A 27,050-nucleotide genomic window follows, 5' to 3' on the forward strand; every position below is an offset into this window, starting at 1 on the left:
TTTATCATGATGTTGCTTATTGGTCTAGTTGTGAGAAATTTAGTTTTTTTTATGATGAGGTGTAAACCATACTGAAGGCTATAGTCTTTGATCCTCCTCAGTAAGTGCTTCAAGTCCTCTTTGCTTTTAGCAAGCAAGGTTGTGTCACCTGCATATCACAGGTTGTTAACAAATCTTCCTCCAATCCAGTCTTCTTCATATAGTCCAGCTTCTCAGATTATCTTCGCAGCATACAGATTGAATAAGTATGGTGAAAGGATCCAAACCTAACACACAACTTTCACGATTTTAAAACAAGCAGTATCCTCTTGTTCTGCTCCAATGACTGCCTCTTGGTCTATGTACAGGTTCCACATGAACACAATTAAGTGTCCTGGAATTCTCATTCTTCTCAATGTTATCCACAATTTGTTATGATCCATACAGTCAATAAAACGCAGGTGAACATCTTTCTGGTATTCTCTGCTTTCAGCCAAGATCCATCAGACATGTACAATGATACCCTTTGTTCCACGTCATTTTCTGAACCAGGCTTGAATTTTTGGCAATTCTCTGTCAATGTACTGCTGCAACAATTTTTTAATTCTCTTCAGTAAAATTTTACTTGTGTGTTATATTAAGGATATTGTTCAATAATTTCCAAATTCTATTGGATCACCTTTCTTTGGAATGGGCACAAATATGGATCTCTTCCAGTCAGTTGGCCAGGTAGCTATCTTCCTAATATCCTGGCATAGACGAGTGAGCACCTCCAGGGCTATATCCTTTTGCTGAAACATCTCAATCAGTAATCCACCAATTCCTGGAGCCTTGTTTTTCATCAATGTCTTTAGTGTAGCTTGAACTTCTTCCTTCAATACCATTGGTTCTTGGTCATATGTTATCTCTGAAATGGTTGAATGTACACCGATTCTTTTTGGGACAGTGCCTCTGTATATTCCTTCCATCTTCTTTTGATGCTTCCTGCATCATTCAATATTTTGCCTATAGAATCCCTCAAAGTCGCTACTCAAGGCTTGAGTTTTTTCTTCAATTCTTTCATCTTGAGAAATGCTGAGCGTGTTCTTCCTTTTGGTTTTCTAACTCCAGGTCTTTGCACATTCCATTGTAATACTTCACTTTGTCTTCTTGAGCAGCCCTTTGAAATCTTCTGTTCAGCTCTTTTACTTTACTGATTCTTCCATTAGCTTTAGCTGCTCTAGGTTCAAGAGCAAGTTTATAGTCTCTTCTGACATCCATTTTGGACTTTTCTTTCATTCCAATCTTTTTTAATGACTTTTTCTTTCTTCATGTATGATGTCCTAGATGTTATCCCACAACTCATCTGGTGTTTGGTCATTAGTGTTCAATGCGTCAAATCTATTCTTGAGATGGTCTCTAAATTCAGGTGGGATATACTCAAGGTCATACTTTGGCTCTTGTGGACTTGTTTTAGTTTTCTTCAGCTTCAACTTGAACTTGCATATGCGCATTTGATGGTCTGCTCCACAGTTGGCCCCTGGCCTTGTTCTGACTGATGGTATTGAACTTTTCCATGGTCTATTTCCATGGATGCAGTCAATTTGATTATTGTGTTTTCCATCTGGTGAGGTCCTTGTGTATAAAAACCAAAAAACCAAACCCATTCCCGTCAAGTCGATTTCGACTCATAGTGACCCTATAGAGCAGAGTAGAACTGCTCCATATGGTTTCCAAGGAGTGGCTGGTGGATTCAAACTGCCGGCCTTTTGGTTAGCAGCAGTAGCTCTTATCCACTGTGCCACCAGGGTTTCCATGTGTATAGCTATTTCCAATGAATAAGTCATTGGTCTTGCAAAATTCTATCATGCAATCTCTGGCATCCTTTCTAGCACTAAGGCCACATTTTCCAGCTAATGATTCTTCTTTGTTTCCAACTTTCACATTCCAGTCATCAGTAATTATCAATGCCTACCTTGATTACATGTTTGATCAATGTTGGACTGCAGAAGTTGGTAAAAGTCTTCAATTTCTTCTTTTTTGGCATTAGTGGTTGGTGCATAAATTTGAATAATAATCATATTAACTAGTCTTCTTTGTAGGTGTATGGATATTATCTTATCACTGACAGCATTGTACTTCAGGATAGATCTTGAAATGTTCTTTTTGAGGATGAATGCGACACCATGCCTCTTCAATTTGTCATTCCCAGCATAATAGACCATATGATTGTTTGATTCAAAATGGCCAGTATCAATCCTTTTCAGCTCACTAATGCCTAAGATATTGATCTTTATGTGTTCCATTTCATTTTTTACTTCAAATTTTCCTACATTCATACTTCATACATTCTATGTTCCAATTATTAATGGATGTGTGCAGCTGTTTCTTCTCATTTTGAGTCATGCCACACCAGCAAATGAAGGTCCCAAAAGCTTGACTCCATCCACTTCATTAAGGTTGACTCTACTTTGAGGAGGCAGCTCTTCCCCAATCATTTTTTGAGTGCCTTCCAACCTGAGGGGCTCATTTTTCAGCACTATATCAGAAAATGTTCTGCTGCTATTCATAAGGTTTTCACTGGCTAATTTTTTCAGAAGTAGACTGTCAAGTCCTTCTTCCTAGTCTGTCTTAGTCTGGAAACTCTGCTGAAAACTGGCTACCAGGGGTTACCCTGCTGGTATTTGAAATATCAGCTGCATAGCTCCCAACATCACAGCAACAGGCAAGCCACCACAGTACAATAAACTGACAGATGGGTGGTGGAGAGAAGAGACAGTTGGCATTTATTTTCCTCAAGGCTGTTTCACTTTACTCTACTGTTCCTGAACAGGTTCACGCTGCCTGAGAAACTACATGACACCAGTTCCAAGAGATGAACTGGGGCGGCTTAATAGATTCCATCTTCACTTTTTCAATCAAGCCAAACGACAAACATGCTTTTTAGCTTTCAGCTACCCATCACCTAGAATGCAAATTGACCTTTTAATTTGGAGAGCACACCGCAGCCTACACATTTTACTTGTATGACAGTAGAAGCTGATGTTTTCCTTATACATCCCTTCTCTTTAAGCTAGTTGGACTGATTAATTGGAGAACTCCTACAAAACGTAACAGAAAGTTGTCAGGAGGCTATGAATGGGTCGCGCTGTCTCTGCGGTGAGGTGGTGTTGCATGCTGGACATGTTTATCAAGCTGTGCTGCCTGCCAAGTCCAGCAATTACACTCTGCAATTTCCCTGTTTCAAAAGTTCTGAAACATCTGCTACTGAAAGGATACTTAAAAAGTAATAAATTAAAAGCAGAGGAAGAAGGAACTCAAATAGAGAAAGTGAGCAGAGAACTAAAGGGTCTGTATAAATAGACAAGCCATGTCTTTTCATTTCTGAAATAATCTCTTGACAATTTAAAAATAAGTGCTAACTCAGGAGTCCAGGTTGGAAAATAAATCTGAAGAAGCTTAATGAAAATCAGGCAGTAGTCTGTAAAGAAATGGGATATTCCTGTCCTCTTACTTCTAATCAGTTTACGTTTGCATTACCTGGACATTTGTGTGAGGAGTCGGTCACCCAGCTAGTTAGGGAGAGAGCTGGGTTCGGAAGCCAAAACCCAACTTCTCATTCACGCCCTGTCCAGCCCAGCTGGACTGTACAGGAAGTAGGCTGGGGCATTGAATACATCACATGCTGAAAATAATTTTACTGGGCCAAGTTCCTTTTAAAAGTCATGTGCCACCTTTCCATCATGTATAATTCAGGTTTAAAGAATCATCTTAAATATTGCTCATAATTAGCAACTACTGTATCATTGCTAGGTCCCTGAGTGGTGCAAACAGTTTGCATTCAGTTACTAATCAAAAGGTTGGTGGTTCGAACCCACCCAGTGGTGCCTCAGAGGAAAGGCCTGGCAACCTGCTTCCATAAAGATTACAGCCAAGAAAACCCTACAGAGCTCAGTTCTACTCTGTAACACATGAGGTTGCCATAGGTGGGAATCAACTGGACAGCAGCAGGCTTGCTTTGTTGTTGTTTACTGTGGTATCATAGCTGCTTCATATTATATCATTGATTTTCATCTCCATTAAAAATTACATGCCATTTTATTGTCCCTTATAGTTTAATAATCTCTTTTATATATGTGGGAGTTACTGAATGATGCACTCAGCTGCTAATCAAAAGGTTGGCAATTCAAGTCCACCAGAGGTGCCTTGGAAGAAAGACCTGGTGAACTACTTCTGAAAAATCAGCCACTGAAAAGCCTATGGAACACAGTTCTTCTCTGACATACATGGTGTCGCCATAAGTTGGAATGGACTCAACAGCAACTTTTTTTTTTAATATATACATGGTATACTTGAAGAATGTTCTACCCTACAATACACTCACTCGTACCTGCCTCCAAAGGGAAAGTTAATCTCCAGAATTAAATGTTTGATGTGGTGTCCTATGGAAAGGGAAGGATGGACATCAATGTGCTCACAGACACTGGAATCGATTCCACCCATCATTTCTATAAACACAGTTCTGGACACCTTCAGTGTCACATGCAAAATCATCTCCCACCCTCTTCTAAAAGCCCTAGGTGGAGATCTAAACAACTTTGTACTTGTACTTTATTCTGTATTAACACCAGTTGCTTTGGAACTTAGGTCAAAAGAAAAGCTCTTTTTTGCGTGTTGGTTAGGTTATAGATGTGGGAAGAGGGTGGGGTTGACGATTTGTATAAATAAGTACTCGGAATGTGTATAATTTGTGCAGCTTGCAGTTGCCTCCCTCACCCTTTTCCGGTCTGGATATAAAATCAGCTTCTCTCCTAGGTCTCTTTTGCAATTACAGGGAACGTTAACTCTGCCTTTAATTGGGTGTGCGCTGTACACATGCATGATGGAAATCCTGGTGTCACAACAAGAGCACAGGGCTGAGATTCAGGGACCGGGACCAGCCCTGGCTCTGCCTCTCACCTGTAGAGTGACCTTCAAAAAGGCACCTCTGTGGATAAGAATCAACATAAATCCAATCCCCAGAAAGTGAAGATTCATCAAATCCCCACTTTCCCACTTCTCAATCATCTCTGACACCAGCTGCCCACGCAGCACTCTCTCTCTGTCTGACCCCAGCCACCCAGAGCTAAGTCAGAGCTCACAAGTTGAAAGGACACCGTCTTTCGGACTGCCAAATAAACAGATGCCAGCTGCAAACTTGGGAATCCACACAACATCCTTGCTTCTGTACTGCTGGCGACGAACTCGAGGTTTTCCCACTGCCCCTTCAGGATACCAGTCATAAGTTTAGGGGCTTCCCCTGGGCTCCTTCATTTTCACCTGCTGGTTCCCACTACTTCTTTGGGTTCAGTAATTCACTGGAACAACTCATAAAACTCATAGAAAGTACTATACTTATTACAGATCTATTATAGCATAAGGATACAAACAGAGAAGAGACACATGGGCAAGGTCTGAAAGGGTTCCCAATGCAGAGCTTCCATATCCCAAAAAGGATGCATCACCCTCTCTTCACCAACCAAGAAGCTCTTGGAGCTTCTGTGTTCAGAGCCTTTATTGGTTTCTTTATATAATCATGATTAAGGCTTCATTGCATATGCATGACAGGTTAAATCATGTCTCATGAGGTTAGTTGATATTAGGCTACCACGTGGCCTTTCTGATCTGTTCAGCCCCTACTCATTAGTACAAATCCTCAGGTGTGGTCTGGAAGTTATCAATAATAAAGATATCTCCATTACTCAGTCTTAGTTATCTAGTGCTGCTATAAAAGAAATACCACAAGTGGATGGCTTTAACAAACAGAAATTTATTCTCTCGTAGTCTAGGAAGCAAGAAGTCCAAATTCAGGGTGCCAGCTCCAGGGGAAGTCTTTCTCCGTCTGTTGGTTCTGGGAGAAGGTCCTTGTCATCAGTGTTCCCCTGGGTCTAGAAGATTCTCAGTGCAGGGACTCTGGGTCTAAAGGACACACTCTGCTCCCAGCTCTTCTTTCTTGGTGGTAGGAGATCCCTTTCCTCTCTACTCACTTCTCTCTTTTATATCTCAAAATTGATTGACTCAAGATACAACATAATCCTGTAGATTGTGTCCTGCCTCATTAACACAACTGCATCTAATCCCGCCACATTAACATCATACAGGTTAAGATTTACAACATATAAGAAAATCACATCAGATCACAAAATAATGAACAACCACACAATACTGGAAATCATGGCCTAGCCAGGTTGATGTACATTTTTGGGGGACACAATTCAATCCATAACATTCAGGAAATTCTAAGGGTTATCTCTCAGGAACCAAGGACAAAGGTAAAATTGGCATTCTTTTTTAGGGTGATTGATTACCTCACAATACAATATTTCTTTCTTATTCCTAACACTAAAATTGGGATAATAATGGTTTTTTTTCCATGAAACATTGGACCATTTCAGGACCATTGTCAGGTTCAAGTGAGAATATGTGCACGTGCAATTGTGGGGAGAGTTTTACATGATGACTCTGTTGAGCAAATTCTGTCTCTCAGAAAGAAGGGCCTGTAACCAAAGATGTGTGGAGATCTTCACTGTTTCTTCCACAAAAGCAGTATATTCCAAGAATAGAGATTAAGCATATAATGGTATTGTTATTTTAAATAACTTTATTGTATTTTCCTAATTTAAAAATACATATTCTTTTAAAAATTTTGAAAAAGAAAAATTCACCCAAGACAAGAAACAATTCTTAACAATTTAATATACACTCTCTACCAGTCTACATCTATCAAGATATGTATTATTTATTATAGAATTTAGGTTAAAACACATGTAAATCTTTGTTCATTTGTTAACTGTTATGAATTGACTTGTGTCACTCAAAAAGATATGTTGAAGTCCTCACCTCTGGTACCTGTGAATGAGATCTTATTTGGAAATAGGGTCTTTACAGATGTAATTAAATTACAATGAGGAGTTAGGGTGGGCCCTAATCCAACATGAGTGGCATCCGTATTAGAAGAGGAGAACAGATATGCACACCCAAGGAGAATGTCATGTGGCGTGCCTACTATCCAAGGAATGCCAGGGAGCTCAGAGAAAGTCATGGAACAGATTCTCCCCTAGAGCCTTCACAGAAAGCATGGCCCCGCTGACATCTTGATTTTGGACTTCTACCCTCCAGAACTATGAGAGAATAAATGTTCATTGTTTTAAGCCACCCAGTTTGTGGTGATTTGTTACAGCACCCCCTATGAAACTAATACACTTCTTTTAAATAAATTCCCAAGAGTGAAGTTACTTGGTCAAAACATAGTAACACTTTTAAAGCTCTTCATAAATCCATCTTCATCTTTTGAGAAAATCGATACCAATTCCTACAAGTAGAGAATGAGAGTCCTTATCTCACAACAACCTCGCAAACCTTAAATTTAATCATCTTTTCAAAATCTTTGCCAAATTTCACTTCTTTGATTATTATTGAAGGTGATTTTTTTTTTCATAGCCTATTGGCCATTTGTGTTTTTATTTTTTACATTATGTCAGTCAGAAATGCTTTGAGCTTCAAGTAACAGAAAATCTGACTTAACTTGATGGAAACTAATAGAGTTTTTTACGAAGTCTGGAGAAATCGGCTGCTGGTGTTTGTTCAGCAATGCAAGTGTCAATGGCAGTGCTTCTTTCTATCTTGTGACCTCTCACTCATAGTGGAAAGACGGCTGCTCAAGACCCAACATCACATCCTCATTCAAGGCAGAAAGGAGAGCAAGGCACTATATCTGTCCCTTCCCAGAATTCTTTCCTTGAAGATTTCTGCTTACACTCTTTGGCCGGCGCTATGCCGCACGGCCACCCTACTCATAAAGGAGACTGGAAGAAATGATTCATTTAGTCAGCCTCATAGTGGAGCTCACAAGGATGAAAGGGGTTTGGAAATGGAGTTGGGTTAATCAACAGTTATGGTCGTATATTTTGTACATCTTCACTATAAGATTATTTCTAATGATACATAAATTACCAGTCAGTCTTCCTGCTATTCCTTAGAAGAATCATTAACTATCATTAAATAAATAAAATGTTGATAACCACCTTAACTCCTGCTACATAGGTTGGCCATGTGAGAGGCAGCTGGGTCACAAACCAATGTTTACATTTTCAAGGCAGACTTGACTCTTTGGAAGCCGCTCTTTTTTTTTCAGTGCATGACAGCTAAATGCATTTGGCATATTTCTTCATAAAAGCCACCAGGCACAATTATTGTATTTTTGTTTAATATACCCTGTAAGAATACACATTTTTATTTCAGGTGCTCCCTATCCCCTGGGACCCCCCAAACTGAATTCCATGCATACCACACAACCTGTAGATTATGTCAGAGACCATCTCAAGCTTACTCTCCAGATTTCACCAGACTCCATCCAGTTATTTCACATGATGGTTCAACTGTCAAAGAAGTGAAACTTAATTAATATAGATGTGTTTATGTATCTATGTATCTACATGGGTGTGTTTGTGCGTATTATTCTATTTTCTCCATTTGTTGTATGTCACTTAATTTTATTAAGGCTGTTCTTTGAAGTACAGAAATCTTTTTTTTTTTTTTTAATTTAAAGTCAGATCTATCACTCTCTTCACGGTGAGGCAATTCACTATTTTGGTAAAGAACTGCCTGAATTCAAATCTTGGCTTTGCTGCTTTCTGTGTGGGACCTCAGCAAGTTACTTTACCTCAGTTACACTTTAATTTCTTTACCTGTTAAATATAATAATAGCACCAAAACCATAGATCTTATGTAAAGCTATAATGAGATAATTTGCATAAAGCCCTTAGCTCAATGCCTTGCATATGATAAGTGCTTAATGAAGGTCAGCTATTTGTTAGATTATTGGTGTATATGTAATATGTGTTGATATGTATATATGTGATACGTTGGTAATGTGCACTGGTATTTTATTTAGAACTTTAATTCTTCTGGAACTTACATTGATCTATGGATTAAGGGACGATCTAATCAGATATTGTTTTCCCAAATACAGTTAATTTTCCCATCACCTTTTGTTGAGTAATGAATTCCTTCCCCACTGGTTTGAGATATTTTCTGTATTATATATAGTACTGTATGTAGAGATATTTATATGAATGTATTAAGATTTAATTAAATGTTTTCTATCTGATATTAACTGAATATCATAGCAATAAAATGACACTTTAATTGTTTGTTGTTTTTGTTGTTAGGCGCCATTGAGTCAGTTCTGACTCGTAGTGACCGTACGTACAACAGAATGAAACACTGCCCAGTTCTGCGCCATCCTCACAATCGTTGCTATCTTTGAGCCTATTGTTGCAGCCACTGTGTCAATCCAACTCATTGAGGGTCTTCCTCTTTTTCACTGACCCATTACTTTATCAAGCATGATATCCTTCTCCAGAGACTGGTCCCTCCTGATAACATGTCTAAAGTACGTGAGACCAAGTCTCGCCATCCTCACTTCTAAGGGGCATTCTGGTTGTACTTCTTCCAAGACAGATTTGTTCATTCTCCTGGCAGTCCATGGTATGTTCGATATTCTTTGCCAACACCATAATTCAAAGGTGTCAGTTTTTCTTCAGTCTTCCTTAGTAGTCATCCAGCTTTCATGTGCATATGAAGTGATCGAAAATATCATGGGTTGGGTCAGGCACACCATAGTCCTCAAAGTGACATCTTTGGTTTTGAACACTTTAAAGAGGTCTTTTGCAGCAGATTTGTCCAGTGCAATACGTCATTTGATTTCATGACTGCTGCTTCCATGGGTGTTGATTGCGGATTCAAGGAAAATGAAATACTTGACAACTTCAATCTTTTCTCCATTTATCATGATGTTGCCTACCGGTCCAGTTGTGAAGATTTTTGTTTTCTTTACTTTGAGGTGTAATCTGTATTGAAGGCTGCAGTCTTTGATCTTCATCAGTAAGAATACATCAAGTCTTCTTCGTTTTCAAGCAAGCAAGGTTGCTTCATCTGCTTATTTCAGGTTGTTAATAAGTCTGCCTCCAATCTTGATGCCGTGTTCTTCTTCATATAGTCCAGCTTCTTGGATTATTTGCTCAGCACGCAGATTGCTGATAGAACCATCCAAAAGTAGTATGCTGAAGACTGGTTAAAAATCTGCAGCAGCAAATCAATTTTGAGCTTCAATTCAAATTATATGCCTAAAAACAACCCAGAGAGGGTCTTAAAAGCCTGTGAGTGGCCAGCTAAGATACTCCACTGGTCTCACCCCTTCAGGAGCAAGGGAGAATGAAGAAAACTAAAGATACAAGGGAAAGATTAGTCCAAAGGACTAATGGACCACAGCTACCACTGCTTCCACTAGACTGAGTCCAGTACTACTAAATGGTGCCTGGCTACCACCACCGACTTCTCTGACAGGGATCACAATAGAGGGGCCCAGACAGAGCTGGAGAAAAATGTAGAACAAAATTCTAACTCACAAAAAAGACCAGACTTACTGGCCTGACAGAGACTGGAGAAACCCCGAGAGTATGGCCCCTGAACACCCTTTTAGCTCAGTCATGAAGTCACTCTTGAGGTTCACCCTTCAGCCAAAGATTAGACAGACCCATGAAATAAAACAAGACTAAATGGGCACACTAGCCCAGGGGCAAGGACTAGAAGGCAGGAGGGGACAGGAAAGCTGGTAACGGAGAACTCAAGTTCAAGAAGAGAGAGTGCTGACATGTCGTGGTGTTGTTAATCATTATTATAAAACAATATGTTTATTAACTGTTTAATGAGAAGCTAGTATGTACTGTAAAACTTCATCTAAAGTACAATAAAAATAAAATACTAGGAAACACACACACCTACACACACACACAAAAAAAAATAAAACCAGAGAAATTGGAAGTCAACTATAAGAAAAAAAGTTTTTTTTATTCTAGGAAGAAAAATATCTAACATCCATTAAGTGCTTACTATGTGGCAAGCATGGAACTAAAGGCTTTTCATTTAATTACCTTATCTAATCCACCCAGCATCCATATGAGAATATGCCCATTTTACAGACAAGGAGAGTGAACGTCAGATATGCTCATCACACAGTAATGACGGAACTGGGATTCAGCCCAGGCAGTCCAGGCTCTGAAGCCTTCTGCGAGGTGTGGGTGAGCCCTTCATTGATCTCCACATAAGGAAAGAACCTCTAAGCATAAAACATATGGAAAATGATCCGAGAGAAATATATCAACAGATCTGACCAAATAACAATATTAAACACTCTATAAGTCAAAAACCATTTCATGGTTTAAAAGCAAGTGACAACTGGAGGGAAATATCGGTGACAATAAGAAAAAGGATTTACAAAATTACCTTAGAAATCAATGAAAAAACACTGATGCCAAAGGCAGAAACTATAAAAGAAATGATTAGTAGATTTAACTTCATAGTTGTTTAAGCTTCTTTTCATTAAAAAAATACAATAAACTAAATTGAAAGTAACTAATTGATTAAAATGTATTTGCAACATATATGACAAACATTTAACATGCCTTCTATTCAGGGAGTTCTTATTAAACTTTGTTAAAGCAAAAGACAGATAATTCTACATAAAGATGGGCAGAATTTTGCAAAAAAAATTGATAAAAAAAAGAAGTAAAAATTGCCTATTGGTATACAAAAAAATGTTCAGCTTCATTCTCTGTAATAAAAGAAATGAAAATTAGAGCAATAATGGAATACAGTTTGATTTATCCTTTTGGTAAATATAAAATCTAAGTCCTGATGTTTATGAAAATGTGGAAAATGAAACACTGTCTTACATACTTTCCCTGTAAGAATATAAGTTGGTACTAACTTTCTGGAGGGCAAGTTGGCAATTTGTATCAATGGCCTTAAGAGTGGACATATACTTTGGCCTAGTTAAAAAGTTTAATATTAAAGAAGAATCTGTGAATGTGTTCAAAGATTTCTCTTTGTTTTGTTTACAATAGTTAAATATTAAAAACACCCTAATATTCAGCAATATGGGAACGGAATGAAGTAAATAAACCATGGCACATTTATACAGGGAGAAAACTGATGCTCTAGAAGAATATTTAGTGACATTCAAAAATAACTAATAAAAGAGAAATAACCAATATGTTCATATCATGGAGTATTATGCACTGGTTAAAAATGGTATTATGGAAACTATTAGTGGCATGACAAGATGTTCACAATGTATAGTTGAATACAGAAAGCAATATATATAAAACAGCACAGTATGATCCTGTGGAATATACCATGGACTGCCAGAAAAATGAACAAATCTGTCTTGGAAGAAGTACAACCAGAATGCTCCTTAGAAGCGAGGATGGCAAGACTTCATCTCACGTATTTAGATATGTTATCAGGAGGGACCAGTCTCTGGAAAAGTACATTATGTTTGGTAGATTAGAGGGTCAGCGAAAAAGAGCAAGACCCTCAACAAAATGGATTGACATGGTGGCTGCAAGAAGGGCTCAAGCATAACAATGATGGTGAGGATGGCGCAGGATTGGACAGTGTTTCGTTCTGTTGTATGTATGGTGTCCATGAGTCGGAACCCACTGGACAGCACCTAATAACAACAACAACATGATCCTATTTGTAACATAAAAACGATGTGTGTGTATGTGTATACTGAGTATACAAAAAAGTTAAGGACACTGTCCTTTTCTTCTTAGTTTATTCTACATTTTCTATAATGAAGTGGGATTGGGTTTTGTGGCAAATATTGTCAGCTGCTGAAGCTACATCCATTGCCTCTTCTTTCTTGCTAACCAAACCCCCACATTTTCCAGGCAGCCTGGACCAGTCCCAGTGGATGAATGATGACTGGCCTAGGCTGAGAATAAACATGATTTAAAATAATGATAATTAAACAATTTTCAAGGAGAAAAAACATTAAATATCACAATTGAGAAACTGGAAAAGAGTGAATATTAAAAAGAGAGAAGAAGGAAAAAGAGGAGAGCCCACCAAAAAATGCAAAAATGTTTAATTGCATTTGGAATAAAAAAGTAGGAATTAAAGCCCCAGTGATCACCATGCCGTTTAGTGCTGATGAGGGTGAAGCCCGATTTCCGGGGACAGGGTAGACCGGTACAACTTTTTATATAAAATTTTTATGGAAAACAATTTGACCTTTACATACTGTACAATCTGTTTTGGTGATTTTATTCCAGAACTCTGTCCTAAGAAAGTTATCTCAAATGTGGGCAAAGCTGAATGCAAGTGATGTTTACTGAAAAGCTATTTATAGCAATAAAATATCAAAGAGTCTAAATAACACCAAGGAAAAAGCTCACTCTGATGGAACATGATATCCTTCTTCAAGCATATTTATTAAGGGATCTAAAGACAGGAAAATGTTTGAAATAACATTTCCCAGAAAAAAATTCAAAATTATATGTATAATGTTATATCAATAATGTACAGGGAGAGAAAGTCCAGAAAGAAAAATGAAAGGAAATACGCCAATACATAAATTCCTATTGTTATTGTTATACTACTACTATATATTTGTTTATATACTTCTAAATTCTCTAAAATGAACATTTAGTTTTTTTGAGATCTGAATCAAAGAAAACTAAAAGATTTAATAGTAATTAAATTAAAAGAGCACTTACTTCCTACGAACATGGCTTGACTTTGCTAGTCCATTGGCCATTATTATCTTGCAGAAGTGACCAACCTGTACAGTGTTCTGGGTATTTTCTCTGGAAAGCATCTTTGGTGAGCAGTCCAATCTCAGACACAAGTTAAAAAAAGCATCCCACAGAGGGTCCTCCTACACTCTTGTATCTCCTTCTGCTGTCATTTCAGTCATTCATGTGGCATTTTTGGATGGAGATACTGACAAACTGGCCCACAAGCCAGTGGAACCTAACGGAGTGTTCACCTCGAGAGGACTGCAGCTCCCATCCCTTTAATTTGCATGTCTTGTGTGTTAATAAATGATCTTCATAACACTAACATCAATAGATTTTTCCCATATTTTTATGATGCAGGTATACTAATCTATAATCAGCAAGAGATGACTGTGTTTTAAAAAAATAATACTCTTAGAAATTACTTGGAAAGGGCTTTAAAAATGAAAGAAAATTTTTTTTCCCAAATAAAATTTCACAGGTTTTTGACTGCTGAGCCTAGCACCCAGCAGCCCTGCACGGCTGTAGTGAATAGGAATGGGGGCGACATATTTCCCAGGGCACAAATAGTAAGTCTCAAAGACAGCTCTTGACAGTAATAACACATGGGGTCATGGTGTTTTAAAAGACGTCACAAGTACATAAATATTCCTTAAAGAGGACTAGGTGTTCTCTTGTAAATGTCTTCGAAATTCATTGACCTCACTCTCCAGTTCTTTTCATTCTAGATAATTTGATGGTATAGCACAGTGTCTTAGTTAACTAGCGCTGCTGTAACAGAAATACCATGAGTGGTTGGCTTTAACACACAGAAGTTTATTCTCTCTCTGTGGACTCTGGAGGAAGATCATTGTCATCATCCTTCCCCTGGTCTAGGAGCTTCTCAGTGTAGGGATCCCAGGTCCAAAGGACACACTCTCCTCCTGGCACTACTTTCTTGGTGGTATGAGGTCCTCCTCTCTTTCTGCTCACTTCTCTCTTATATCTCAAAAGAGATTGACTCAAGATGCAACTTAATCTTGTAGATTCAGTCCTGCCTCATTAACATCATAGAAGCAGGATTTACAACACATAGGAAAATCACATCAGATGACAAAATTGTGGACAATCACACAATACTGGGAATCATGGCCTAGCCAAGTTTACACATATTTTTGGGAGACACAATTCAATCCACAACACACAGAGATCAGTAAAATACAGCCAGTGGGCCAAATTTGTCCCTGAGCCTACTCTTGTAAATAAACTTTTATTGTAACACAGCCACACCCATAGATATTGTCTACGGCTATTTCCATGCTACAAAGACAGACTTGTATAGTTGCAACAGAGACTGTCTGGCCCACAAAGTCAAAAGTGTTTACTAAATGGCCTTTTACAGAAAAGGTTTGCCAAACCTTGATATAACATGTCATGACATTAAAAAGATTTGGGTTTGAAAAAGGTGTCCTCGGAAAGTTATATAAGTTTATTTCAATAATGCTGCTTTTCTTATTTCAACATTATACTTTCTTTAGAGAGCACACTGAATTAGTTTGGATTGCATCTGCCTGCAAGAAACAGAAAAGCCAATTAACGGTATATTTAGCTCATGCTACAGTAAAAGCTGGACAGTGAAAAGGGATGGCAGAAGAAAAATTGATGCATTAGAATAGTGGCGTTGGCGAAGAATATTGAATATACCAGGGTCTGCTGGAAAAAAAACAAACCAAACTCATTGCCTTCGGGTCGATTCTGACTCATAGTGACCCTGTAGGACAGAGTAGAACTGCCCCATAGGGTTTCCAAAGAGTGGCTGGTGGATTCGAACTGCCAACCTTTTGGTTAGCAGCCATAGCCAGAAGAACAAACAAATCAATTTTAGAAGAAATACAACCAGCATACTCCTTAGAAGCGAGGATGGCAAGACTTCAGCTCACTTACTTTGGACATGTCATCGGGAAAGACCAATCGCTAGAAAAGGAAATCATGTTTGGTCAAAGAGACCGCCAACATAAATGAGGGAAACCTTCAATGAGATAGACTGACACAGTAGTCACAACAATGGACTCCAACATACCAACGATCATGAGATTGGTGCAGGACTGGGCAACATTTTATTCTATTATGCATAAGGTTGTTAAGAGTCAGAGCCAACTCAAGGCAACTAAATGGTTCTGAATGGTTCCTTCATTGTAAGTGGTATTCTGCCAGATCTTTCTTAAATGGATCCAACTTTCTTCCTTCCCTGAACATTATAACAGCATAAAAACCAAGTAAAAGATGCATAATCTCTATATAAATTCAACAAAGCTTGCTTCATACAAGCATTACCCTTTCTAAATGTTTCTCCTTCCCCCGCCTCTTCTTCAATATTTATAAAGTATAGATGTGGAAGACAATTAATCACTATAAGGTATCTATATTTCAAACCTGCCAATGATTTTATTTCTCAGTGGTGGCCAAAGTATACCTGAAAACAAATGCATGTTGATGTGCGTCAATGAAAAACAGGTGGGAATGTTCACCCCGCCCCCCACACCACGGTACTCACGCATCCTATTGTCCTGTTTACATCACCTCCCCAGCGGCTATCTTGGGAGTATTTGTTAAGCATCTCCACACTAATTTAGTCATTGCCTAAGGCAGAAGGTGCTGAGAATTGTAAAACAGGAAACTAAGCCAGAGAACTCTAAAACACTGAAGTTGAAAATGGTCCCAAGGATGGTCCAGACCAACTTCTTAATTTTAAAATAAAAACCTCAAGACCCCAAAAGGTCAAGGTCCCCAAATCAATTTTAATTGTTCTGTTACATTAAACAGTGTAATTTGTTTATGCTCTGTCTCAGGTTAGAACTGGCTTGGAAATGAATATATGATGCATTCTCATGGTCTGTGTTCAACAAACCTAAAGATAATAAAATTAATAAAAAAAAATATATTCTCCCACTCGTGTCTCTGCCAGAGCCCCTGGGTGGTGCAAACAGTTAATGTGCTCAGCTGCTAACTGAAATGTTGGAGGTTCAAGTCCACTCGGAGGTGCTGCAAAAGAAAGGTCTGGTGGTTTACTTCTGAAAAATCAGCCATCGAAAACACTATGGAGCACATTTCTACTCTGAGACACATGGGGTCACGATGAGTCAGAGTCAACTTGCTGGAAATGGTTGGTAGTGTCTCTGCTAAGTTCCTTCTCTCTCCCTCCCCCCACCCCAGCACTGGGTCAAACCAAGGATCCAATGTGTACCTCTGCACACCTTCACTGTGACAGCTCTTGGCACAAAGCTCTTTCTACTTCATGGTGGTGTTTGTCATGTGCAGGGGGTGTGGGAAAAAAGTTTACAAAACCGTTGCCTTCCAATCATCACTTGTAAATTTTCCACGCACATTCACACAGTCAACCAAAAGCATGTGTGCAGACAAGTTCTCACTCTCCCAGCCCCCTTCCCCAGATCCTCAGGGTGATTTCGAAGAGGCTGGGAAACTGTTTTCTGGTTTGTGTTTTTGTCTCAATTTTTATTTTTGTTTTAAAAAATACAGCCCAAGGGTCTGGGGTCTTAAAAGCCTGTGAGCGGCCATCTAAGATACTCCACTGGTCTCATCCCTTTGGGGGCAAGGGAGAATGAAGAGAACAGGATACAAGGAAAAGGTTAGCCCTAAGGACTAATGGTCCACAGCTACCAAGGCCTCCACCAGACTGAGTCCAGTACAGATGGACGGTGCCCGGCTACCACCACTGACTGCTCTGACCAGGATCACAACAAAGGGTTCTGGACAGAGCTGGAGAAAGAAGTAGAACATAATTCTAACTCACAAAAAAAAAAAAAAAAAAAAGGCCAGATTTACTGGCCTAAAGGAGACTGGAGAAACCCCGAGAGTATGGCCCCCAGACACTCTTTTAGCTCAGTGGTGAAGTTATCTCCGAGGTTCACCGTTCAGCCTGGGAGTGGACAGCCCCGTAAAACCAAATGGGACTAATGAGGTACAGTAGTCCAGTGACAAGGGCCAGAAGGCAGAAGGGGACAAGGAAGCTGGTGATAGGGAACCCAAGGTTGAGCAAGGATATCGTTGATGTGTTGTGAGATTGTTAACCATTGTCATAGGGCAACATGTGTACTAACTGCTAAATGAGAAACTATTTTGTTCTGTAAGCCTTCATCATAAGTGAGAATAGCAGCACAATTGGAAGAGTGTAGTCAATGTCACTGAACTGTGCATGTAGAAATTTTTGAAATGGTGTATCTTTGGCTATGTGTATTTTCACCAAAAAAAAAAGGTTGAGAAGTTAGAGGGTTGACATGTTGTGAGGTTGTTAACCAGTGTCATAAAACAATATGTGTACTACCGTTTCATGAGAAACTATTTGTTCTGTAAGCTTTCACCTGAAGTACAATAAAAAAAATTTAAAAAAATACAGTCCAAGGAAGGAATTGGCTAAAATTCTCACCTAAAATAAAGATTGGAAAACACAATGCGTGACCCAAAGGAGCCAATCGAGTAGTAGAGATACCAGAAAACATTACATAACCAAATATAACCAAACCACACTCTCGAGACGGAAAAAAAGTCTAAGTAGAAACTGAGCCCAGGAAATACTGAGCTGATTTACAACTGATCTAACGTGTTTCAGAGAGAGGAATAACTTCATTCCCATAACCATGGCTCATGAATTTGCAGTGTATATTATAAATGATGCAAGGAAGGAACTGATCCATATTTCCTGGTGTGAATTCTCGCAAAAGAATGTGATAATCTAAGGGTTCCAAAGGAGATTCTTCACCTCTACATTAATAATTAATGTACTGTAGCTTCTAAAGTTGTCAGATACTTTTCTCATTGAAGTCACTTATTCATCATGATCATGATCATGATCATCATCATCATCATCAAAGTAATATTTCTAAATTGCCTGCTCTACCTTAAGGCACACTTGGTCTTGCTGGAGCAAAATCTCCCTGGGCCATGACTGTTGGGCTTGACGCCATGAGCACTCTCCTGGCTGAACTCACGTGAGCAGGTCACTTAGTTGCTACACATGTTCCACTGTCATTAAACAGGGGCCTAAAATGTGCAGTATAAACCTGCATGTCTCTTTGGCTTTTATTGCATGAGTGATGTATTTGGGAGCATCTTTTCTGCAGCATCCATTGAACTGGAAGTTGATTCACTACAAGAGAGCCGCTTCTCATAAGCTCCATCAATATACGTTACATAAATTGGCATTTGGACCAAATGGACCACAAACAAACATGAACAAGTAGAACTCAGGAAGGCCCCGATTGTGCCAGTCAGTCACCAGAGTTGTTGCTTTAAACAGGGATCAGAACATGTAACAAGTGATCAGAACATATATAAGTTGTAGTCATTTGATATTGTATTTTATCAGTCACATAGCAATCCAAAAGGTGACAGCTGGGGGTTCAATTGTGTCTCCACAGAAGACATACTGAAGTCCTAACCCCTGGTACCAGTGAACACAACCTTGTTTGCAAACACAAGATGTGATCAGTTAACGTGAGTTCATACTGGAGTAGGGTGGGCCCTAATCCAATGAGTGGTGTCCTTATAAAAGAGAAGGAGAAACACAGAGACAGGAGACACAGAGGGAAGATGGCCATGTGAAGATAGAGGCAGAGATTGGAGTGATGCATCTACAAGCCAAGGAACGCCAAGGGTTGCCAGGAACTACTAAAAGATAGGAGAGAGGCATGGAGGGATATTGCCCTACAGCCTTCAGGGACAGTATGACCCTGATAACACCTTGATTTTGGACGTTTAGCCTCCAGAACTGTGAGACAATAAATGCCTGTTGTTTTAAGCCACCCAGTTAGTGGTACTTTGTTACAACAGCCCTAGGAAACACATACAGCGACCTACCTGTGTTTGGTAGCTATCTCAGTGATCCCCACCCCCATGTAGTCACACCCAACCTGAATGGGGCTGACCGATATAACCAAGCGGATACTGCAGAAAGGACTGTGTGTGACTTCCATATCTAGATTACAAAGACATTGCAGGCTCTACCTTGTCTCTCTTGGATCATTCATTCTGGAGAAAGGCAGCTGCCATATCATGAGGTCACTCAAGCAGTCCTACAAAGAGGTTCACAAAGACAGGAACAAAGCCCTCCTGCCAACAGCCAGCATCAACATGCCAGCCATGTGAGTGAACCACTTTAGAAAATTATCGTCCAACCTCAGTCAGGCTTTGAGAAGACTGCAGCCCCAGCTAACACTTGGACTAAAACTTTATGGGAGATCCCAGGCCAGAATTACCAGCTACATCATTTCTGAATTCCTGACTCACAGAAACCGTCAGTGTTGCAGTTTGAAATTCTATTGCATTTTTTCCCCTTGTGATCAGGATTCTTCTACAAGATGTGCTCTCTCAAAGATGTATCTATGTGGGATTAAATTAATGAAGGCATTTCAAAAGGTAGGATGAGAACTTAACCTTTAAATTTAGGGTAATTTTGTTATGTAGCAACAGGTAACTAATACACTGTGGTTAATGAGCACTGGTAAAACAATGGTATACTCTTTGCAACAATGTCACCAGGTTGGAAAGAACGTTACAGAGGCAGAAAATGTGAATCCAGTTATGCAAAAAGACAAAACAGAACCCTGTAGAAGAATGGAATTGACCACTCGAGTGACTTTCACTTAATTCTTCCTTGGTCTAGCCCAGCTCTGACAAGCACAAACAGCAGATAAAGAAATCAGTCCTGGAGCGGCTAAATAACTGCAAAAATCCACAGGGCTAGTAGATGACCGAGCTCAGATTCAAACCCACACTCTTTTTCTGTTAATAAAGACAAAATCTTCTCCAGAGACCAATTAAATCTGAGATGTGCATTGTATTATCACCTTATTCATTCCAGAGAAGGTTTGCTTGTCCATTGTCACAAATGCACTGTGTGCCATTCAAGATGGGTCATCACATTTTACTTCATAAAGAACAGACTATCTTCAGTGTAGTCTGTTGAATGCACATTTCAATTTGTTTCTACACCATATCTTTTTTGTGTGCATCCTGGTGCCAAAAGTGAACTTTGGCAAGGGTCTTAGTTATCTAGTGCTGCTATAACAGAAATACCACAAATACGTGGCTTTAACAAACTGAAATTTATTTTCTCACAGTTAGGAGACAAGTCTAAAGTCAAGTGCCAGCTCTAGGGGAAGGCTTCCCTCTCTGGGCTCTAGAGGAATGTCCTTGTCTCTTTGAGCTTCAGCTCCTGGGTAATCTTCATGTGGCTTGGTGTCTCTCTTCCTCCATCTCTGCTTGTTCTCTCTCCTTAATCAGTTTGTTTTATATCTCTCATATCTCAAAAGGAAAACCCTGGTGGCGTGGTGGTTAAGAGTTTGGCTGCTAACCAAAAGGTCGGGAGTTCAAATCCACCAGGTGCTCCTTGGAAACCCTATGGGGCAGTTCTACTCTGCCCTATAGGGTGGCTATGAGTCAGAATCCACTCAATGGCAACTGGAATATCTCAAAAGAGACTGACTCAAGACACACGCTACACTAATCCAGTCTCATTAACATAACAAAGACAACCCATTCCCAAATGGGATTATAACCACAGGCATAGAAGTTAGGATTTACAACACATATTTTGGGGGGAACACAGTTCAATTCGTTCCGTAACAGCAAAGATACCAAAAAAACCCTTTGCCATCAAGTCAATTCTGACTCATAGCAACCCTAAAGGACAGAGCAGAACTACTCCATAGGGTTTCCAAGGAGCACCTGGTGGATTCAGGCTGCCAACCTTTCGGTTAGCAGCCGTAGCTCTTAACCACTATGCCACCAGGGTTTACAGCAAGGATAAGGCAAAAAAAAAAAAAAAAAAATGCAATAGAGACATAACTCCCATTATCATCCTAAATGTATTAGTTAATTCAAAATAGATCTTAGCTACAAAAGGTTATACAGTCTGAAAGATATCAGATTACAGCAGGCAGGCCCCAGGGCTAAGAATCAAGAAGGATTATTCTTATGCAGACTCTACAATGCTAATTGTTTGACCAGAACCAATCCCTGAATTTAGCTCGGTCTCATTTTTGCACTATGTGAAAAGATGGTAGCGTGCTTGCTGGATGTTTCCTGCAGTGCACACAGGCATTCAATGTTCTATATGCACAGGCACACCCACCCACATAAGGCTTGGAGAGTGAGAGAGGGAGAAAAGAAAGAAGAGACAATGTAGTTGATATTTATTTACCTTCCCAGCATTTATTGCTGCCTCTTTGGGTAATAGTTCTTGATTTTTTTTATTGCAAAGCTTTTTTTTAAAATTTAATAATTTAATTTTTTGTGAAAACATACACAGCAAAGGATACACCATTTCAACAAATTCTACATGTACAATTCAGTGACATTGTTTACATTCTTCAAGTTGTGTAACTGTTCTCACTATCCTTTTCCAAATTATTCCACTGCCGTTAACGCAAAGTCACTGCTCCTTAAGCTTCTCATCTAACCTTTCGAGAACGTGTTGTTAATTTAACTCCACATAGATAAATCCCTGAGAGAGCACATAGAAGAATCCCGATCAAAAGAGGGGTAAAAATGGAATAGAATTTCAAATTGCAAAGCCGTTTAATCCTCCAATCTTAGGGACTGGGTCAGAGATGGACGCAGAACCTAAGGTAGTCCAAAGAGAACAAACCTCGCGCCTTCGGCAAGAACTACTCTTTCCCAATGGAATCGAATCAGAAAGGTTTTTGGCTTGGTTGGAGTTGCTTTAGCCATTTGCTACAAATGGCAAAGGCAGTGAAAGGAAGCGCCAAGAGACAGAGAACTAAGTCCTGATGACTCACGGGAATCCCTAGAACAGTGGTTTAAAAGTAGTAATTCCCTTTTAGACAGTGTTTTGGTTTGGGTTCCTGCAGAAGCAGGCTCTAAGACAAGGCTTCTAGTGCAATTACTTTACTTGGGAAGTGATCCCAGGACAGAGCAATAGGAAAGTAGAATAGTAAGACAGGGATGGGAGGGAAGGCAATAAAGGGGGCAAAATAATGGAGCCCAAAGATGTCTACATTCTCATTCTAATCCCTGGAAGCTGTGAATATGTTAGGTTACAAAGTAAACGGGAACTAAGGTTGCAAATCAGCTGTCCTTATGATAGGGAAATCATGTTGAGTTATCCAGCTGGGCCCACTGCAATCACAAAAAGACAAAACAAAATTAAAAAAAAAAAAAAAACCAGTTGCCATGGAGTTGACTCCATGTGTATCAGAGTAGAACTGCACTCCATAGGGTTTTCAAAGCTGTGACCTTTCAGAAGCAGATTGCCAGACCTTTCTTCCAAGGCACCTCTGAGTGGATTTGAACTGCCAACTTTTCAGTGAGTAGTCGAGCACTTCACTCCTGGGTCCTTAAAAGTAGAAGAGGGAAATGGAAGAAAAAGTCTGAGAGAAGGGCTGACCCGATGTTGCTGACTTTAAAGTTGGAGGAAGAGAGCCCTGAGCCAAGGAAAGCAGGCAGCCTCTAAAAGCTGGAAAAGGCAAAGAAACGGATTCTCCCCCAGAGCCTTCAGAAAGAAATGCATTCTGCTGACACCTTGATCTTAGCCCTGTCAGAGGCATTTTTGACTTCCAACATCTAGAAGTGTAAATAATAAATTTACGTTGTTTTAATCCACCAAATTTGTGGTAATTTGTCTCTGTAATTAGAAAATTAATGTAAGTGCTTTATCAAGTCAGTTACCACATGGACGACAAGAGCTGAGTCTCACTGGGGAGCTCTGGGAGACAGCGTAGAGCACGCTTCACAGTTGCCCAAACCAAGAGTGAGAAAGCTGGAGTACCCATCCATCAATCCACAGTCATCAGGCATTGAGAGCTATTTCCAGGGACGCTAACTCTCTATCACTTTCAGATTGCTTTGTATGGTTTCCTAGTCAGGCGACAAGCCCACAGGCAAAAATCAGAGGTGTTCAAAATAAACTGCAGGTTAGCAGTTCGAATCCACCAGCCACAACTTGGAAACCCTATGGGGCAGTTCTACTCTGCCCTATAGGGTCACTATAAGTCAGAATCAACCTGATGGCAACAGGTTTTTTTGGTGTGCAGAGGTGAAGATCAAGGATACCAGCAGCATCTGCAACAAGCAGCTTTTGGAAATAAAGAGAAGGAGTTTAGTTGTCACAATAACTGGGAGCTCCTACTAGTATTTATTGGCTGTGGCCAGGGATGTTAAACACTTCATAATGCTTGGGAGGATTCTGCACAACCAAGACTTGTCTCACTCAGCATACCAGAAGTGTCATTTTAAGAAATGTTGGTGAGACCAAGCCACTTCTACTTCTTGTCCCTTCCATCAGGCTAACCAATGTATTTCCTTCCTGCTTGATCTAGTTCAGGATAAGTTTCCCTTCCCTTACCCAAAGAGCCCTGAGTGACACAAAGATGACAGAGATATATGGAAAGAGCTGGGCATTGCTTTTTGTAATAAAAAACAATAGCTTTTATTGTCCAACAATAGCTTTCTGAAGAAAAAAGCCAATAATTCACAACACCTGGAACTAAATGCCCATCCATTCTTTACAGTTTTTTGCATTGTGTTGAAAGGAGCATAAAATCAGCCCAGCCTAGTGAGAACACTCGGTCATGAAGTAACAGAGACAAGTTCCAAAGAGAAGGAAAAAGAGATTGCAACGTGCTTTCTTACTCCCCGAAGGTGTAAATGCCACAAACCAATAAATATTTAATGATCAAAAATTAGGGTATGAACAACTTGCTTCCTAAAGTCTGTCTTGCTAACCTCCCTGTTGACAAATAAAGTGCAGGTAGGGGAGAAACGTTTTTAGAAAATTAAGAGAAAGAAATAAAGAAATGAAGGAAGGAAGAAAGAAAGAAGGAAAAGGAAAGAAAGTTCTTTTCTTTCTTTAAAATTCTCTGTGGAATTTTTCAACACATGTGACTGTCTTAGTTACCTAGTGCTGCTACAACAGAAATACCTCAAGTGGACAGCTTTAACAAACAGAAATTTATTCTCTCACAGTCTAGGAAGCTAGAAGTCTGAATTCGAGGAATGAGCTTTCTCTCTCTGTCAGCTCTGGAGAAAGGTCTTTGTCATCAATCTTCACCTGGTCTAGGAGCTTCTCAGTGCAGGGACCCCTGGTCCAAAGGACACACTCCACTCCTGGTGCTTCTTTCTTGGTGATATGAGGTCACTTTTTCTCTGCTCATTTCTCTCTCCTTTTATCTGTTTTAAGATAAAATTTGATGCAGGCCACACCCCCAGGAAACTCCCCTTACATCAGATCAGGGCTGTGACCTGAGTAAGGATGCAACACCTTAATCCTCTTCAGCATAACCTAATCTTGCCTCATTAACCACAGGCAGAGATTAGGATTTACAACACGTCGGAAAATTACATGAGATCACAAAATGGAAGACAACCAGACAATACTGGGAATCATGGCCTAGCCAAACTGACACATATTTTGGGGGGACACAATTCAATCCATGACAGTGACCTTTGATCAACCTTCTGTTTGAACTCCGGCATGGAAGAAGTCACGTTACTAACACTTGTTTCAGACATGGGTGAACCTGGAGAAGAGGAGCAGAGAGAAGGATCTGGAAAGCGAGGGGCAGGCCCGGAGGATCAGGAGGGTCAGGAGGGCCAAACCAGACGTACCTGTACCTTAGTTCCCTCAGGATGACCACCTTAGCTCACTTCTCAGGATACCTCATCAAACCACATTGTGTAAATAGCCACTCCGTCATATATTTCAAACATGAGAAATATTTAAAAATACACTTGTGATGTTGAATGATGGAGGAGGGTGGCAAGAGGATGAAACAAGATCCCACCCCAAGATTGTATCCACCTGACAGATATGCTCACCAGTAACCCCAGTGTAGAGTGGCTTCCAGTACTCACAGCCACCAGGACTTAGAAGGATGACTTTAAACTGCAACTAGAAGGGACATTAGAAAGGAAATCTACCTGCAATGGTGCTTTTACCAGATCACAGTCTTGCCTATTTTTTTTTTTAATTGTGGCAAAATATACAACATGAAAGTTGTCCTTTCAAGCATTTTCAAGTGTAAAATCACACTCACAATGTTGTGCGACCATCACCACTATATGTTTCCAAAACTTTTTCATCACCCCCAAGTAGAAACTCTGTCCCCATTAAGCAATAAATCCCATCCCTCTTTCCCTGCAGCCCCTGGGAATCTCTGATCCACTTTGTATCTCTATGCATTTGTCTCTTAGATATTTCATATAAATGGGATCATACAATATTTTTCCCTTTGTGTCTAGTTTATTTCACTTAGCATAATGTTTTCAAGGTTCATCCACGTCATAGCATGTATTATAACTTCATTCCTTTTCATGGCTGAATAATACTCCATTGTATGTATAGACCACGTTTTGTGTATCCATTCATCTGTTGATGGACACTTGGATTGTTTCTACCTTTTGACTATTGTGAACAGTGCTGCAATAACACTGGTGTACACGTGGTCCTGTCTTTCTGAGAAACTCTTTTTGTCACAACTTAGCCAACCTTCATCTAGCTGCATTGCTCTGGCCATTTCTTCTTAGTTACCTGCCTCTGACGGGAACCTCAATCCCTTGGTCCTGAGAGTGGTTCCTCTCTTTTCTCCTGCTCAGCCCTGCAGGCTGAGTGTCCTGGTTCACTTGTCAGCTGGTTTCCACCTGGGTTTGAATGGTGGGAGGACCAAGCAGGAAACTAGTTGAAATATCAGGTTAACCATATTAAATTGCCAATATTTGACCATATTCTAACTACTCAGGCAATTTCATATCAACCTTGGGTAGTTTCCTTTTTGGTGGTTGTACTCCATTGATCAGCTGGTTTAACAGCTCGGCTGTAAAGATGACCCTCACTAGAAAGATTAGCCAGCAAAGCTATAAGTCACTTCTGAAATAAGAAAAAGCAAAAACTATCCATTTTTAGTTCAGCTGGTGCTAATTTGTTGATTATATCCTTTGATGTCCTCCAAGACAAATCAGCCTTGTTTAAATTCTGCTAGGAAAGGAAATGGCAGCCTAGGTAACACAAACGGTTAAGCACTTGGCTACTAACTGAAAGGTTGGTGGTTCAAGTCCACCCAGAGGTACCTCTGAAGAAAGTCCTGGTGAACTCCTTCCAAAAGATTACAGCCATTAAAAATCCTATGCACCACAGTTCTATTCTGACACATGTAGGGTTGCCATGAGTTGGAATCAACTCAGTGGCAAGTGGTTTGGTTTTCAGTTAGAAAAGGAAACAGTAGCTGTTCGGAGCAGTAATTTTCTTCAAAAGTGAAGAAAACATTAGTTTGATTTATAATAATTTCCAACAAATTAATCAATAATATCTACCAATAAAAATACAATACCTGGAGCAACAGAGGAAGGAGAGTCAGGAATAGGAGGAGGGTATGGAATGTGTTATTAATTGTTTCCATGAACAACTGCCTCCTTTGCATGAGACCAGAAGAACTGGATGATGCCCGGTGCCCATTA

The sequence above is a fragment of the Trichechus manatus genome, unplaced genomic scaffold (genome assembly GCF_000243295.1).
Source record: "Trichechus manatus latirostris isolate Lorelei unplaced genomic scaffold, TriManLat1.0 scaffold00202, whole genome shotgun sequence".
Classification (NCBI taxonomy): domain Eukaryota; kingdom Metazoa; phylum Chordata; class Mammalia; order Sirenia; family Trichechidae; genus Trichechus; species Trichechus manatus.